At 42.5% G+C, this 17,878-nt stretch overlaps 1 protein-coding gene across 25 annotated transcripts in view; it reads right to left on the bottom strand.

The window, feature by feature from the left end:
- The window catches only part of ATXN1 (ataxin 1), a 312,015-nt gene that overhangs the window by 220,997 nt on the left and 73,140 nt on the right, over positions 1-17,878 (bottom strand). For 8 of the 25 annotated variants that reach the window (XM_068190009.1, XM_068196177.1, XM_068189244.1 and 5 more), the window contains 3 exons: positions 8,805-8,869; positions 1,251-1,380; positions 748-1,028 (listed from right to left, as the gene is read on the bottom strand). The gene's annotated coding sequence lies outside the window, so the exon portion shown is untranslated. Of the gene's footprint in view, positions 1-168; positions 188-747; positions 1,029-1,250; positions 1,381-8,804; positions 8,988-12,862; positions 12,920-14,343; positions 14,407-17,878 lie in introns of those variants that run through there. The other 17 variants (XM_068193903.1, XM_068203552.1, XM_068199893.1 and 14 more) reach the window with 9 other exon arrangements.

The following is a 17,878-nucleotide window of genomic DNA, read 5'->3' as shown; positions in this document are numbered from 1 at the left end:
CTGCACACACGCACCGGCACCGCACGCACACGCACAAACATAAACCGGAGCCCCCACGCTCGCACACACACACTGCACACTCACACAGCCCAAACACACACACACTATACACACATTATACACACACTATACACACACCGGCACCGCACACCGCCCCCCCGCACACACGAGCACACGCGCAGTCTCACACACCCCGAGGCCGCCGCACCGGGGGCAGCCGCGACTCGCAAAATGTCCACCGTCCCCGCGGCCACCCACACCCCGCCCGGGCCGGGGGGAAGCGGGAGGGACGGAGGGAAGGAGAGGGGGGGGTGAAGAAGGAGGAAGGAGCGGGGCGGGGGGGCAGGGCTGTACGAGCGGCTCCCGCCGCGGGGCCGCCCCGGCCCCCCGCTTCTTCCCGTGTCCCGCATCCCCACTCTGCTCCCTGCGCGACGTCCTCGGCCATTTCGCGGCCGCCCCCCTCTCCCTCCCTGCCTCCCTTTCCCTCCCTGCCTCCCTCTCCCCTCAGGGCCGGGCCCGCGGCGGCAGCGCCTGCGGGCCGGGCCGGGCCGTGGCGGGCCGGGGGCAGCCGCAGCGAGGCGGGCTGCAGCCCCGTGGCGGGGTGGGCAGCGCGCTCCCCTGCCCCCTTAGCCCCGTGTTTTTCCAGCTGGAAACCGCCGGCGGTTTGCAGTCTAAACAAGGGAAGAAGCCGGGGGCGGCTGGGGGGGGGGGAGGCAGAAAGCAGAGGAGGAAAAAAAAGCCACTTACTGTAAAGTGTCAGTGGAGGTGGGGTTGGCGGGGGTGGGGGGGTCAGAGAGAGACTCGCACACAAATGTCTTCCTAGCTGATCACGGGGCTTGGGTCTGCTTTTTTTTTGTTTGGCTTTTTTCCTTCCCCCTGCAGTGACACAGGTCCGGGATGTCTCCACCACTGTAGTAGAAATGATGTCTGCGGTACAGCGCTCGCTCCCTCTCCGCTCTCCAGCATGTAAATGGGTAATAGAAGCCAAATATGGAGCAGTTGGCTGCCTCTGCAACAGCTCAAGGATCCTACTTCATGCAAAAGGCGGGGGGGGTGGGGGGGGAGGGAAGAGGGGGGAGAGAAGGGAGGAGGAGGAGGCAAGGCAACACTCTGGCAGTCGGCCAAGAGAGCCACACAGATTATTGCATACGCACGGCACCGCCGGGCCAAGGCGGCCTTTAACCCTTTGCGGGCCGCCGCACGCTGCCCGGAGGCGCGAAGGGGGGCTGGGGGCTCGCCTCGACACTTACCTCCTCCTTCCCCTTGTAACACTTCAAAGGCCAGGCTGGCTCTCTACGGTGGGATTAATCCCTGCGCACGCCAGTCTTCCAGAGAAGTCCCCGCTCCAGTAGCAGGCTGCGTCGCGGGGCTCTCAAATCACTTTGCAGGCGGAAAGAAATGAGATGGGGAGGGGAAAAAGGAAAAGAAAAAAAAAAAAAAACAAACCCCAACCCCGAACCTATATTGTTTAAGGGGGAAGAAACAGACAGCTAGCGATGTGTGCTGTCCTTCAGAAAAGGCAGGGAATGCTGGTTTAAAGGATGCATGAAAATCGGTTGCTCAGTCAAGGCTGGTCTGTCTCTCTAAGGGAGGAAATAAAACTGTGCTGGAAACCAGGGAATGCTCTGAAGCAGCCTCTGCGAGAGTCAGAAGAGGGTGATTTTATTTAAGATGCCATATTGCATTTTGCTGTGGCGAACTGTGAAGTGATTTAGAGCAAGAGCCTGCATCCCACTCCCTTTTTCTGAATTAGTTTTATTTATCCGGATCCTTGGCATATGCTTGAGTTGCTTTGTAGAAAGTACCTTCCACTTCATTCAGACCAAAGAGACTCTGACTCATACCGTCACTGAACTACAAGACAGGCAGGGCTGAACCACGCATGTTTGGGTACTAACTCCCTCTGGATTCCTCAGCACTGGTTTCATCAAAGATCCCTTTGCATCACTCCCAGTCGTCTGCGGACCACTGTGAGCCACTCCCGAACTCCCCCCCCACCCCCTGCCAACTATGGCAACTTACACTCCCCTGGCACTCCAGCATCAGTGTGTTACTTTCTTACTTCCCTCAACGCAGATGTCTGCAAGTGCCATAAACTAGAGTGATGGGCAAGTAACAAGCACAGATGCAAAACAGAGACCAGAGACTTCCTTCTGGACTGTCTCAGTCTGGTATTCATGTTAAAAAAAATTTAAACAACCCCCCCACACACATCCCCAAAAATCAACTTACCAAGCTAGGTACAACTTAAAGAAATAAAACAAATTATGAAAGCAATTAATAGGACAAATACAGGCAAAGGATAGTGGGATGCTATGCTTGCATGCAACCCAACAGTGGCCCATAAGAAGCCATTCACTCTCTGCTTTGGCATCAGGACAAGAAGTAGAGCACAGAGGCCCCTCCCCACACCAAGGACATTGCAAAAAAATGTTGCATAAATACCAAAGGCTATTACATGCCAGCTCCAAGGAGCTGGACGCTGTGGGGTCCCAGGCCCCAGAAAGGCCTGAGATGTACACTCCATGAAACATGGCCATCCAGATCAAGCTGTTTATTGCAGCTTGTACCAATTTGCCATGACAATAAGCTCCAAGGTACCAGGTTTCTAGTAGGTATATCTCCTCTGTGTCCGTTTTATATTAGCATTAGGTTTTAGCTGCATATTAAATCTAGCATTAAGACTCTAGATGCAAAGTACCCTAGGACTCAGCTTGCCATTATGCAGATCAGCAAAGGAGTCCCTTCTATAAAAAACTGTACTGGCTTACTGTAATTGCTAAAGAACGTACTAATAACATTGTAAGCTGCAGCGTTCTGCATTTAAGAGTTGATACTGTAAGACAGACTAGCTTTAGGAAACATAAGGCTCTTTTACCACAGCATCTCCTGTATCTTTAGTTTGGGTTCACTATGAAAATCGACATGATTTTCTGTTCTAGCAGTAATCTGGAGACAGAAGCAGCAACAGGCCAAGATATCTTGACAAACATGCCACTCAGTACTACGAGAGAGTGAATCTAAAGCAGCAAAGCAGACAGCAAAATTGTATTCACCCAGCTAATGTAAGGTTCATTGATTTAATAAAAGGAACCAAGGGGAAGAGACAAAGACTGGAGATTACTGAAAATCAAGTGAAAGCCCTGGAGAAACTGAAAACCCATCATCAAGGTTCAATTCAGAGTACAAGGCATTCTGTCTGCCACCTTTTTTATTCCAGTAGTACAGAGTGTTACCTCAGGAGAAAGGAATCTTTCCTTCTCAAACATTCACCTTGCCAAGAGGTGTGGCACACTCAGAGAAAGAGAAGCCACATTCATGCTGAAGCAAGCTTTGGGCAACTTTCCCTTCTGCAGCAGGCTCATGTAAGAGGTTTGTGTGTTCCTCCACTCTGTGGCTACAGTGTTTGCCTCAGGACCCTCATTTTTTGCCACACTGTATACTCTAGGCTTTTACATCTTTGTCTATGTTTCTGCCTCAGAGTAGAAAAGAGACCCCCACAATGTAAGTGCATTGTAAGTTAAAGCAATAGTGCTTTCCTGAGCCAGCAGGCACTTAACCCATGGCTCTGGGAAGTGCCACAACTGCCACCAGCCACATCAGGCTCATAAGCCACTCTCACCTCTGTTCTGACTTGATACATGTTGATTGCATTAACAGAAGAGGGATGAGGGGACTATGCCTCTACGAACATGGCCTAACACACAGGATATGCAACCATGTCACAGGATGTGCCTCAGCAACTCCCCTGCCAAGGGCCTGCACTGGGCCTCAATATATTCCCTGCACAAAGGATTCCACAAAACATCAGGTGCTGATGAAGGCAAGTGAGTGGGACACAACAACCCACATAGACCCAAGTGTTTTCCTTTACTGCTGGTGATGTGCTGAAACTGATAGGACTCCCAGGAGAATATAATCTGACCAAAAGATACTAAACAACTTGGCATGCAAGATGCACACTGTCTAGAAGAAACTGTTTTTCAATTCACTAGTTGTAATGTGCCATCTACGCAGCATGTTTTACTACAATTAATAGTGCTTATAAAAATGGGAGAATAGGAGGCGTAGTAAGTTGGATATTTTTTTAACACTAGTATTCAGGGAAATGCAGTGATTGACAGTGTATTGAGTGTGAAAAGTAATCTCACAATTATTGATCCTTACAGTTCAAATCTTCAATCTGTCATAAAATGACATTGTTGGTCTCATTACAGCCTCTAGTGGACAGTAGTAATCCACCTCACAGACCTGTCATACCATTTGCTCAAACGACAGGCGTTATCAAGGCAGAGGTTACTCTGAGAGAACATGAACATTCTTATTCACCAGCAAAAAGGATTTTTGAATACAATCAAAGGTTTGCTGTCACTGCTCGTAAGGTGCCTCGCTTTACTCTTCAGGTATAGCATTGGCTTGTAAATAAACAGAGAACTTCTGCTATTCATTTCAGCTTCTGACAGCTTTCATAAAACTAAATTAATCTCAAATATTTTTATAACAGAAAATATTGGTTGCCATGTTTTTGGCTTAAATAAGATGTTTTTAATCCAACTCAGAATCCGCTGACTGTCCAATTCACCTCCTATCTATTTACAGCTCTCTCACATTCAGATAATTTTTGCTAATGCAGTTATTTTTGCTATTATTTCAGACACGTGCAGCTGATATAAGGTATTTTTACAGCTTTAATAAATGAGAAACTATAATTTGGAGTACAGCTGGCTAATTAAGGTAAGCTTTCCTCAGGAAAGTTAAAAACGTACACGATCTGAACAAGAATGTGTTTGGACTATATCTTTAAGTGTCACTTGTGTGAACATAAAAAAATATTACTAATATCTTTAATTTTTGTGTATTCACTTAGAAATTAGTGTATTCCCTGTCATAACAGAGCTGTTGATTATGTTCTCCAGAACTCTGTGATTGTCTTCAGATGCAAGGAAATTAGATTGGTAGACACAGATAGCCAATGCTGTCTCTTTAAAGCCACAAGTATCTCATGCAAATTAACATTTATTGAAAGGAGAGTAAAGCATTCATGAAAACTAAGCAAGTATGTAGTACTACACTGTGACTGAAAGAGAAAAATCTTACAGTCTCAAATGGTGGTCCTTTGCAAGTGAATTCAAAGGAAAGGCTGCCATTAATTTTTTTGTTGTTGTTTTATTACACTGTGGCTAGGTAAAGGTTGTAGGGCGATGAAGAAATCATTATTTGTCATGCCTTACAGTTTAGGTAATGGGATATTTAGGTTAAAAATGTTTACCTTATCACTGTCTTGATTTTTTAAAAGAAGCAATCAAGTTCTCTTTAAATAACAATAGCTTCAATGGCTTTAAAGTAACAATAGGTCCTTAGATGGAGATCTGAAATGAGATGCTGTCTTTTTGTTGTTGCTTTTTTAAAACTGGGCAATGCAATTCATCGGGGAATTAAGAAAACTTAGGACTCTTGTAAAATCTCAAAATTGAGTCCAATTTAGTCTTTTGAATATGAGGTCAGTCAGTTACAGGTCACTGCTCTGAAGGGAAGACCTGTTAACCTACCAGTGACCACATCAGGATGGACCACAGCCACAGTTAGCCCCATAAGCTGTGGCAACCAGTGGAAAATAAAAGTACTCAGCCCTTCTCTAGGGGTGCTTAACTGGTCTAGGCATCTATCAAGTAATAACTACTATGACCCGTTAGGTGCTTTATGGCCAGTGCTCTTCAGCCATCTGAGGTCTCAATCTGTGTCCTGGCCTCCATGTATCTCCCCTGGCACTGCAGCTATCCATATGGCTGGTGTGAGCAGAAGGGCCAAGCACAAATGGAAACTAAACTCTGTCTTATTCCTGGAAGTGATCATTTCATCTTGGGGTTAAAGTACACCAGCAGAACACAGAGGGGAAGCTCAACTCTGCAGAAATGCTTTGTTTCCAGGGATGTCAAGGCAGTGCTGTTAACAAGGATTAACATTCAACCAACACTCAGGAGAATTTGCCAGCCTCTGTCTGGTAGAGGGCTCTCAGGTGCTAGCACGGAGCAGCCAGTGACCATATGCCCTTGTAAGAGACACATGTTGTCCCATCCCTTTAAATCATACCTGGTACAGAGACTTATCTGGGAGTTCACTTACCAGGATTTTTCCAGTATCTTAAGGGTGTTGTGGTCTAGACATATTAGATTAGCATCTACTCTGTAAACACCTAGGGTTGGGAAATATCTCTTGACCTTTCTTAAAAAGTCTTACCCACATATAAGGCACTGTGGTTTCCAAAACCCGTTAGTCCCTCTGATCAATATACAAGTTTTGATATGTGCCATGAGTTTTTATGAGAGGAGGGGAATGGGCTAGAATGGATTGGTTACCTGTTTGAACAGACATAGAAATTGAAAACATGGATTTTTGACTCCTAAATCCTTTAATGGCCCCAACTGAGCTGTCTATTGAACAAATCCTTCCTACCTCATGAATAATCGACCTACCAGACCTGCAGAGCCACTGTGCTCAATCCTGCTGCCAAGTCTGCTCTTTTTGTTCACATGCTGAAAATCTTTATGTTTTGTTGAGAAAATGCGCACCTTATAATGAAAGCTATTTTCTACTCTCACTGTCTCTACCTCTTCACAAAATATGATACACATGGGCCTTGCACCCAAAGCTGTCGTGCAAATTCAGAAGTCTGGTTTACCAAATTCATCCAATATAGGTAAGTTTGGGCTCATGCCTTGGTTTCAAGACAGTGAGAAGCGCAAGCTGCTTAATGTTCAAGACCAAAGTTATTTTGTATCTATATCTTCTTCAAAAAGAAAACTAGTAACTAAGACAGTATTAACCAAAAAGACAGTAATGGTTGTGAAATACAGGCATCATCTACATAGGAAAGAGCTGTATTTCTTTGTTTTCAAAAGGTATCATATAGCAAAAAACTGCAGTCATCAGATGCACATGAATGAAGACTTTGAACAGTTCCTAAACATCAAACAGAAAGTGAAATGGGATAATTTTGGTATGAAATAATTGCTATATTCCCTTATATTTGACTCATAATTGGAAAATCACCAGGCAGAGATGGACAACAGTCATGACAGTGTTTTGTCTGGAGGGTAGGAATTCCTCAGCCTTGCAAGGTTTTGACCAACAACCTAAGTGATCATGGTAAACATTTACCTTTACCTTCAATTTATCCAATTACAAACTGACAGGGTATTTTTCATGTTTTTTTGCAAGGTGACAGAACCCTAAAACTCCAAAGTTAAAAAAAAAAGTGTCCTGGGAAAAGTGACAGGAGGCCTGAGGTAGGATATGACATTAAATCAGAGTTATTTCAGCTTGTGCAGACCATTTTATAACTAGACTGGCATCACTTTGACTTCTTACTGCACAGAGGCAGCATCTTTCCCTCAGAGATCTGCCAGATCCTCATGTTCTCTCTTTACCCTTCAGCAGAGGCCTTTCTACTAATGACAAAAAGGGTTCTCATATTGACTGAGATGTCATATCATGTCTCTCTCTTTCCCCTTACCCAGTTTTTCCACAGAAGAGCTCCCATTTATACCTGTCTTACTCTGCTTGATCTGTCCTTGGTCTGCTCTCATATCATTCTCATATGATATTATCAATTTATTTACATTTAAGGTAATGAAAGATACCCATTCAAAGCTCTAGAAGCCCTTAGACATAGCAATTACAAGCAAAACACAACAGTGTAAAAGAAGTTTTATCAAAAGGAACTTACCTGGGCAACCAGGTAGACCAGAAACACCTGCCTGCTGAAAGCTCATCTCTAGTCTTCTCCTAAAGTGAGTGGGGTTTTGCCTCAGGGCCTCTTCAAAGATCATAAAATTCAAACTCTTGTGAAATGTACTTTCTATCACATGGATAGATTTTCTCATGCATGGACTGTTTTGTCATGGTGTCAAGTATAGCCAAGAGAATGGAGTGGACACCTTGCGGGCAGGACCATCTCATGACCAGCTTTCCTACTCAAGAGACCCTAGTTCTGAAACGTTTCCCACTACAGAGTTTTCACAGTTTATACTCTCACAGAATCACAGAATCATTAAGGTTGGAAAAGACTTTTAAGATCATCAAGTCCGAATCATCAGCCCAGCACTACCACCATGTTCACCATTAAACCATGTCCTCAGTGTTATAGCCATACATTTTTTGAACACTTTCCAAGAATAGTGACTGCACCACTTCCCTTGGCAGTCCGTTACAATTCTTTTCAACCCTTTCTGTAAAAAAAAAAAATCTCTCCTAATATCCAATTCTAACCTCCCCTGGTGCAACTTGAGGTCATTTCCTCGTGTCTTGGGAATCCTCTCATGTTCTTTGTGCAAGAGGACATAAGAATGGCCACACAGTGGCCATAGGACAACAGTGATCATAAGCAGATACTTAGGGAGACAATGGCATTATATACTACTTTATCCACGTACTATCTATCCAGCCTCCCACTGTTTTCAGCTTAAGGAACTTCCTGAGCAGAATGTGGTTTCTGCCCATTTAGTGACCCTCAATGGATTTATCTCTCAAAATTTTTAGCCTTCTCCATGGCCATCTGTAAATTGTAGGCATGTGCTATGTCACATTGCACAGGTCACATCCCTGATGCAAGAAGAATCTCCTCATTCTGCCTGCTTCATTCAGTGTTCCTAGCACTTGCACTGAGACAGGGAATGGCCAGTCTCTACCCTTACTCTCAATGCTGCACAGGTCTTTGCAGCCCTCTATCATATTCCCCCTTCCAAGCTGGAAAGCTTGTTACCAAAACCAGTCAAGGGCTTCACTGCTTCTGCTGCAATTCTTACCTGGTTTTGAGTCCCTCTGGCTTGGTCTTAGTCCTGAGACATCTGCACTCTCTCTGTTCTTCTGCCTGTAGAAAAGTGATAGTAAAAATTGTCCTTTTATTCCATGGAACAGTGGTGACACAGTGAAGTACAAGTATTATTACTGTAAAAGCAATACAGAATGCTCTCTTTTCCCAAGGCTTAGCCAAGGACTCGGAAAAGCAACAATTCCATGTATCAAGGACAAGAGAAAACAGTAGTAATGTAAACAAAAATAAACCCATGGTTCTATCTACATTTTTTTCATACTTGTTTAGCAACATATGCTGACTAAAACCCTTCCCATTTCATAAACTATCTTTGTCAACCAGTCCATTCCTGTGTAAAAAATCAGAACTGATGGGACATCCTCCCACCAAACTCAGATTATTTCACACACTTATATGCACAACAGGTCTGAAAAATATAACATGCTACAAAAGTGGGACTGCCATATGGTTTTCCTGCCATTTAATCTGTTTCTCCCCTTTCCATGATAGATCTCATTTCTTAGGACATAGGTATTAAGTAATTTCCCTTAATTGGACCATCTTCAGCTAGGCGTGTAAACTTGGTGTCTAATTTAAGGTGCACAAGTTGTCCCGTTGTCTTAATGGTTCTGAATCATACATTTAAACTGAGCTTTGTGCTTGAGGGTACAGCCTCATGAACATGTTTTAGTGAGGCATTCAAGGGTGTGGATTTACGGGACACCAGCTACCCTGCAATAACTGCACAGATGAACACCCTTTGCCTGCTGGTAAAGGCAAAGAAAGTTAGCCCAGAGAGAGTCTCAGCCAAGATCACTTCTGGCTTCTACAATTGCCCTTCCTGCTATTCCCTGAATGCTGCTCCTTTTGCAGTAAACATGACAACTCCATACAGAAGTACCACCACCTCCCTCTTCTCCATAGTGATCCATCTCCAGACACAGCTCAAAGCATACTTTTTCTTAATACACCCCAAAATCTTGCAAACTGAAGTCCTATTTAAGGGACCTTGCCACCCTTGCTGTGTTACAACTTCAGCCTCTTTTTTCTTTCATGTTTATAAGATAAGATACATTCTTTACAGAGTCTTCATCATGTATCATATATACATAAGTCATCTAATTCTTGAGCCCTCCTGTTTCCTCCTGCTGGTTAAAAACGCATAGCAGGGGGGAGCAGGGGGTGGGAAAGGGCAAGCAATTTCTCAAACAACTCTGAGTCAAACCAGGTACCCACTTTGGGAGGAGGCAGCAGAGGGGACAGACCTTGTGACTACTGAATACCAGTGGCTGCTGCCCCCAAGGGTATTTCTGAGAGCCTATAGGTATTGTTACACAATGTATATATTTCACAGGGTCCTGAGCAGAGTTTGTCTGCTGTACAAAAATTCCTGCATAGTTTATCATCTGGGCAAGCATGCCAGCATCACTGTTGTCTCTCCTTAGAGTCTCTTCAGAGTATCAGAGGTTCCCAGGAACATTCCCAGAAGCTTTTATCTCAGCATGAATCACTGCCAAGTTGAAGAGTTTCTTTGAGTCCCATGTAGCAATCATGCTGAAAATTGCAGAAGAGGAGCTTGCAGGCTCTACAACTGTCCCTAAAAGGCTCATCTTGTACAGGAGTCATTGTCTAGCCTCCAAAAACATTTATCTGAACTAAGACACGTTTATCTCAACCTTGCACACATTTAAGGTCTCGCCAATGAGATCACAAAATCTCCTTGTAGCTAGAAATAAAAATTTTTCCTTTGGTGATTTTCTAAAATATTTTTTATTTTAGATTCTAATAATCCCTCAGATCCCTAAATGTGGATCAGCACCCCTTTCCTGTTCAAACTAGATGCTCTAGTCAGTTATAAAAGGCCAAGTTTCCTCCCCAGGCAGTTTACAGCATACGCACACAGGTTATGCTGTCTGCAGTAAATGATGCAGTGAAGTACTCCATTATGTGACTTATCTCTCAGAACAGCTACCTCCTGAGAAAAGACTGCAGTTTTGAGGCCAGTTGACTTTTCAGAAATGGCAAACAATCGGTTGGACAAAAAGGTAGGTTTCTCCAAAGGTGAAAAAACAGTGTCTTCTTATTTCAACCTACAAAAATTATAATTTTCTGATAACAAAATGAAAGAACAACTTCCAACAATGACCAAGCGCTTTTACTCTTGTAGAACCTGCTTCTCCCTTTTTATTTTGCTTTCTGAGGATTTGCCTTTGACATGTTCATATTTTTAATGCTTCTTAGTAGCCAAAATGTTAAATGGATGACTTAAGTTCCAGTATATTGCTTCCTCTGAATCTGTTATTCTTGTAGTGGCACTCTCCCTTAGTAGAATATTGAACTAGTGTAGTTTATGGTCACCAGTTTCTAGATTCCCTCTAGTGCTCAAATCTTCAATCAACAGAAAGAGAAGTGTGAAGAATTTGCCAGCTTGAAATCCCTGATATCTGCACAACAGACCGAAAATTGGTTTTTAATTATTTCAAGACTTCAAACTCTGAATATATGGCTGTATAATTAAAATCTGGATTTTAAAAATATACTGAAAATACATTTACCCTTCAAATGTTTCACCTGCTAGTTATTCTACTTCAAACTCTTCAACTCCACAGTGTTACTATTTTGTTTTCTTTGATGTTTGCTCCTTTTAAGCTAACCCCAAAGAATTTCACTCTCACCCACCTTGGGTTATCAAGCTGTGCTTTGTTAGCACTGTAACTATTTATGATACACAAGTCTCTTCTGTCCTTCCCAATATTTAGGAATTAATACCTTATATGCATTGATTAATAGCCCTTCTTTTTTGATATTCTTTTTTGGAGAGTTAGGAATGACCATCATCATCTCCATCACTTGGTAACACTGCTCGTGGTCTGATGTATAAGGGTGGTTGGTATGTAAATACCCTCCTTAATCGTCATCATTTGTTTCAAAGATAAAACAAACAAAACAATAACAAAACCTCCTTTCTTTTGCATGCTGGAAACACATGCCATTAATATTAATTAATTTATTTATTTAAACTTGGTTAAAGCATTTGCTCTTAGGCTGGGAATGTGACTGCCAAGTTTCCTGCCTGCAATTTGTTACGGCTCACTAGTAAACTCCTGAAAATAGGAATTTGAAATGGAAATAGTGACAGGCCTTTTAACTACACTATAATAAGCAGGGTGTTTTATCCTGCATACTGTATGTCGTTACACAATGGCAGCCTATCATAATATGCACGGAAAACAAACAGGGTCTCTTTAGATCACTCTTCTGGCTAAAACTGGGCAGACAGAGGAAGCAAAACAGGCTAGAAAGACAAAAGACTAGAAGGTCAAGAACACCACACCCAGACCTAAGCCCTTCTGTTACACAGTGGAGCACAGGGATCTTAGAGAACTTGCACTTGAATAAATTGACTTTGATCAGCTTGCCATAAAAAAAGAGGTGTAGCCTGCTATATTGCTAAAGGAGGTAAAGAAGGAAACTTGCCCATAGTCTTAAGCGGCAAAGTAATGTACCCAGACCCACCCTGTCATGCAGAGCAAAGCTCCAAAAAGTATGTTCCTTGCAAATGTTTCTCATCTGCTTGTAATAGTACGTTTCATGTAATTCTGCACATATAAAACACAAGAACATTAAAGCTGATTTGCACAGTAGTTTTCAGTGACTGCTGTAAAGTGTAATTTTTCAGAGTTTCTGAACATCCAGAATCCTAAAAAGTTGCCTGAGTTTCTTCAGATCCACACCTGTGTAAATTATAGCAGTACTGCACCTTTGTGAAAACAGAACAGTGCTATTGCTTTTTACGAGGTATTTGGCAACCAATTGAATCATATGTGCAGAACAGAACAGCAGAGTACCTGGGACTTGAACAGAGCACTTCTGCTTTGTAGAACACATGTTTAAACACCGTATATTGAAGTGCCACATTGCATCTATTTTTAATAATTGAGTTTACTTGCATTTGGGCACTGTACCAGCTACTCAGCAAGTCCAGGAGATTAATGTAAAAGCCCCTCTGCATTTAGAAAGTATAGTCACTCTAGATTTACATCTGCTTACTTTGAGGGTGGCTGACTGCTGATCCTGATGTCTTTGAGCAACAGATGGTTTTCTGAGCTGCATTGATAATGAAAATAATATCATTTACCTCCCAACATTGAAATAAAGAGGCAGGAAAAAAGAAAAAGCAATATAATCACTTTCTACAAATAGTATACCTTAGTACACAGCAGGATAAGAGATGGGGTAGGCCCAGTCAAAACTCAAGGAATAGTATTAGAAATTCACATGAGGACAAACTTGCATAAAAAAAACCATCCTGATCTGGACTGTGAAAGTATTGGCCCCTGTAATGTTAGAATTTATAGCTTTAATCTTCTTAAGAGCTGCATGGCTCTTCTCACATGCAGGGAAAACAGATTTGATGTTTGTGAGATTAAAACTACTGAACTGAACTTTGCTTGTTATTGGCCAGAAGCACTTGGAAACCTAATAAAGCATTCCATTAAAATCTTGGCATTTTAGTAACACAAAAGAAGTAGGCTTCTCAAAATATGATTCCAAGGCAAAAGGACACTTTGGGGCCGGGAGTAAGATTGTGGAATTTGGATTTTAACAAAGTTTGTAATGACTTTAAAATAGATCAAAGGAAATATGGGGTAGAGTGGAACATAAGCACTTGATGTAAATAGCAATGTCCAATTCTTTGTTGTTTAAACTTTATTAGATTTGAAGACACTTTTTCATGTTCTTTTAAAGCTCATACTTTGTTGAGTCTATGAGTAGCTGAAAAAAGTGCAACACATGTCACTGACTGGCTGTGTAGTCTCTAACAGGTAATGTAAGGCCTGATTTCACAAAATTTTGAGGATCCACAACCACAGCTGAGATCAACTTGGGCTACTCATATTCTGGGCTTTAGATGATCAGCTTTATTCTGAAATAAAGAGCTCCATTAAAGCTGGCTAGACCACAATTTTAGGTGCACAGGAAGCCCACAGTGAACACGTATGCACTTGTCATCAGTATACAGTTTGATTTGATCTATGAAGTCACAACTAATATTTCTGTAGAGCGAGGGATAATACTTGTGGTGATGGCATGAACTGAGTTCAAAGCATGACTGATCAAGGGTTAGGATCTTATCAGCAGTGGTAAAACCTTGTACAGTACCATTTGCCTAGTGCCAGCTGCACTGTTGAGAACCCTTGCTTGCCTTCACCAAGGTACAGTGAAGAGAAGCCTCATACACTACGGCTTTTACTGTTTTGCTCTCTGCAGGCAAACAAACAGGCAGAAATAAGGACATGTAATCAAATTTAAAAGAAGTAAAGCTTCATAACCAGCCCTAAATACAACAAGTCTCTTGCTAGGGTTGATTGACAAGGTTTGGGGTTTTGTCACAAGGCAAACAGCATTAATTCCAACGCACTATGAAATTACTTTGTCCTATCTGTACCGACAAAGCCAACCATGAAAACGATGCTAAAATTTGCATGTGTATGGTTACAGCTAAATCAGATCTTCTACATTCATTCTACTTACAGAATCAGGAAGTATGTCGGCTATCTTCCAGAAAACTTGTGGTTAAAACACTGGGAAACCTGTGGGGATGATGAGGTAACAATCAAATCCCTACAAACAAATTTTAGCCCAGATTTTACCCCACAGAGAGAACCAGTGTTGAACCTGGATTACACAGCTGGTGTGAGTGAGTCCTACACAAGCTCAACCCATTGTAGGTGACCACACTAAGAATTCACTTAGGCAATTCTCTTTTCTGCCCTTTCAAAAGAAATTCCCCTTTACACAGCTGAACATTACTGGGTGCTCATAAACTGGCTGCTAACATGGCCGGTATGCTTCATTTTTTGTGGCACTAACATATGAAGAGCTATCTACTGTAACAGATGCTCTTTGACAGTGCGAAATAACAGCACTCAGACTTAAACTGTAAGTTATAAACAATCCCTCTCTAACTACAAAATGAATACACAGAATGGGGAGCCTTGTCAACTAAGATATTAGTAAATCAGGTTGAGGAAGACAAATAATTCACTAAAGCTAAAGTAACTAAAATTTTATTTAGTTAACATTACTGTCATTAGAGTTCTCCTGTTCTTTGCCATAACTGGTAGATACGAAAAAGAGTAATTATAAACAACACATAGTAAAATCAGTTACATGTTTTCTTGCTATGGAAAAGCTACATAAAATGGTTCTGTTCTTCCTTTTTATTAATTTCTATCAGTAGAAAAGATGCTATATAAATGCTTACTAGTGGTATGTGCTTGGCACATCAAGACAGCCCTTTCCCAAGGGATTTCATAATTATTTTTTCTCCACCAAACCACAGACAGGACTGTGAATTAAAAGTGACCTTGATGGCATGGTGGTGCAATTGCCATGTATTTGATTATAAACTTATAGGTACTAATGCCGAGGAGTGGTGTTACAACACAAGCTGAAAATGAATTCAAGCATAGCTTTCTTCACAGAATGTCCCTGGTAACCTGGCTGCAAAAAGCATTCAATGCACAAAGATATTTTTTTTTTAAACCTTTAAAAAAGAAAGCATTCCTTTTTTTCCTCCCCATCTCTTCATGACATCCCAGTGCTAAGCTCTCCAGAAGGATGTGTTCAGGGATAATACACTAGATTACAAGGACTGTAGCTACATCTGGAGTACCTGTGCTATCTCAGATATAAAACTCCTTCAGAAAGGACATGGAGAACTTGGAGGAAACATGGGTAAACGAATGGGCACAGCGATTCCTGCCCTATAGTGGAAGCCTCTCAGGAATTCCTGAACACCATGGCAGGGATGGTGAGCACAAAGCTGGCCTCCCCAAATGCATGCAACTTCCCATCACCTGTTGAGGGGTAAAATGAGCTGGTAGTTCATTGTTTCCTTCAGCATGCACCTGGAGAAATTTTTGTGTCACTCAGTTCAGGATCAGGCTTGCCAGGCCCAATTCTTACTGCTCTAGAAGAAACAGGTATGGCCAAGAAAAGACCCTGTAGGCAGGATTTAATACACTTGCATTTCATGGGATTCCTGGATAGGAGTCTCAAACCCTGCAGAATGACACATTCAGCCTGGTTTCATCTCATGCACTTGCACTGCCTGCATCTCCTATGATACCTGGAGCTAGGGTACCTTATCTACGTCTCGACAGCATATGTTAAAGAAGCAGGACTAGCTGAACATCTCCCTCTCCTCTGAGAGCCAAATTTGCCTTCTTTCTCCTTCACAGATTATGTAGGGAAGCAGGCACCAACCCCACCAGTTTTGCAGATGCTGGCTCAGAGTACACGCAGAGGTATATTTTGGGTGCTTAAAGAGCTTCACGGCATTGAAAGAGTGAGCACAGAAAATGCAAAAGGATGGGGCCTGCCTTCCAAATCCTGACAAAAGGGTGTATGCACACACTGAGGAAAGAGGCTCCCTCTGTTGCACAGAGCTGGCTTCATGGCTCTTTCCCATCTCTCTAGAGATCCAGGGTATTTGTATGCAAGTTAAGAGGACAGCAGCAAACTAGTCAGCATGCAGGGGGACTTGGTGGTCTCATGGAAGATTGCTTTAGGTAACATAGCAAAAGGACCTCCCAATGTGGGCTCTGACTCAGCCACAGTTTGGATGGTGGAAAAGCCTTTCAGTCCCCACTTGATATAGCTGACCAATCTCATCTTAATGCACAAAACAAACTCACTGTACAAATATGCCATGATGGGCAGTTTGTGCCCATGATGCAAGCTATACCCAAACAAGCAAAAGGGTCATAAAATAAGGATTAAAGTTCAACAAGAAAGCTGATAACGAAGAAGCCAACCCAGACTATGCCCTATTCTAGCCAACGTTATGTTATCTTCTAATTTTAGAACAGCTGACAGTTTTTCCCAGACCAGAAGTTGACAAGAGGCTGAGCAATGCCAGTGTCATTAAATCTTTGTTTTCAGGCGCAGTGTTGTCTCCACACTGCAAGAAGTTGTTTCAGCATGTGAAATTTTGCAGGAAGGCACACACTGACGCTGGATGCCCATACAGGGTGCTGTGTAATATGTTGAAACCATCTGGCATTTTGTGGTTTTGCTGTATCAGTCAGACGCACTGTCTGGAAACACAGGGCTCAAAACCAGAGTCCTTAATTCAGGTCAGATACCTACAGATGCTGGTGGTCGTTTGGCCAGACTGAAAGTTGCCAAATAAAGCACTTAATTAGGTGGCTGAAGTTTATGATGGATTCTAAGGGCAGCCAAGCTAGAAGCCTATTATTGCTTAAGAACTCTTAGTAACTGTAATTACTATGGCATGTTTGATAGAATACACGGTCTTCACAAAATGCTCCAAAATAGCATTTTAAAGACATGTCTTGTTGCTGTTATGCTTAGTACCTTCTGACTAAGGAATAGGCCTGATGATGTGGATCCCAGTGTGAAGCTTACTGAAAACTACCACTAAAATTAATAGACCATAGTTATAGAAGAGTATTTTGTATAGAATTGCCTTCTCTGGAGTGTGAACAACGTTGCTGAAAGCAGGCTCTGGGTTACATTATTCCTGTGATCCAAATTTTTTTAACCAGCTGATGTCACTAGGGAGATTTAAAGTCTTTATAATTACTGCTCAAGGCCTAGAGGAAGGGGGGAGGAAAGACAATGCAATTATGTTTCTTATGTTGATTTAGAGAGCAACCTGTAGTGGTCTGTTAACTTGCTTCATCTATCAGGAAAAGCAAATCAGTTCTGTATCCCGTCAGTTTTATGAGTGCAGCTCATTTTGCTTTCCCAGTTAAGCAGGGAAGAAAGTGGCCTTTTGTCACAAACAATTGCTTCCTGCAATGCTGCAGAATAAGATGTAAAATAGGCAAAGGGCTTTGGATACAGCTTCCAACGTCCTAGAAGAAGCAAAATTTCTTTCTTTCATCTTCCCTCAGAGAAGGAATTCAGGTTATGCTCTGCACTAAATTAAAGTGTTCTGCTCAGTTATGTACATGTACAGCTTTGAAAACTGTTCCTGCTTCTAGGTCAAGGGCTCTCCCTGTGGCCGGGTGCCAGCTTTATCCCTGGACTCCC

This window comes from Anomalospiza imberbis, chromosome 1 (assembly GCF_031753505.1).
Source record: "Anomalospiza imberbis isolate Cuckoo-Finch-1a 21T00152 chromosome 1, ASM3175350v1, whole genome shotgun sequence".
In the NCBI taxonomy this organism is placed as follows: Eukaryota; Metazoa; Chordata; class Aves; order Passeriformes; family Viduidae; genus Anomalospiza; species Anomalospiza imberbis.
The sequence above is the reverse complement of the archived record's forward strand: the minus strand, read 5'-3'. Positions and strand labels throughout refer to the sequence as shown.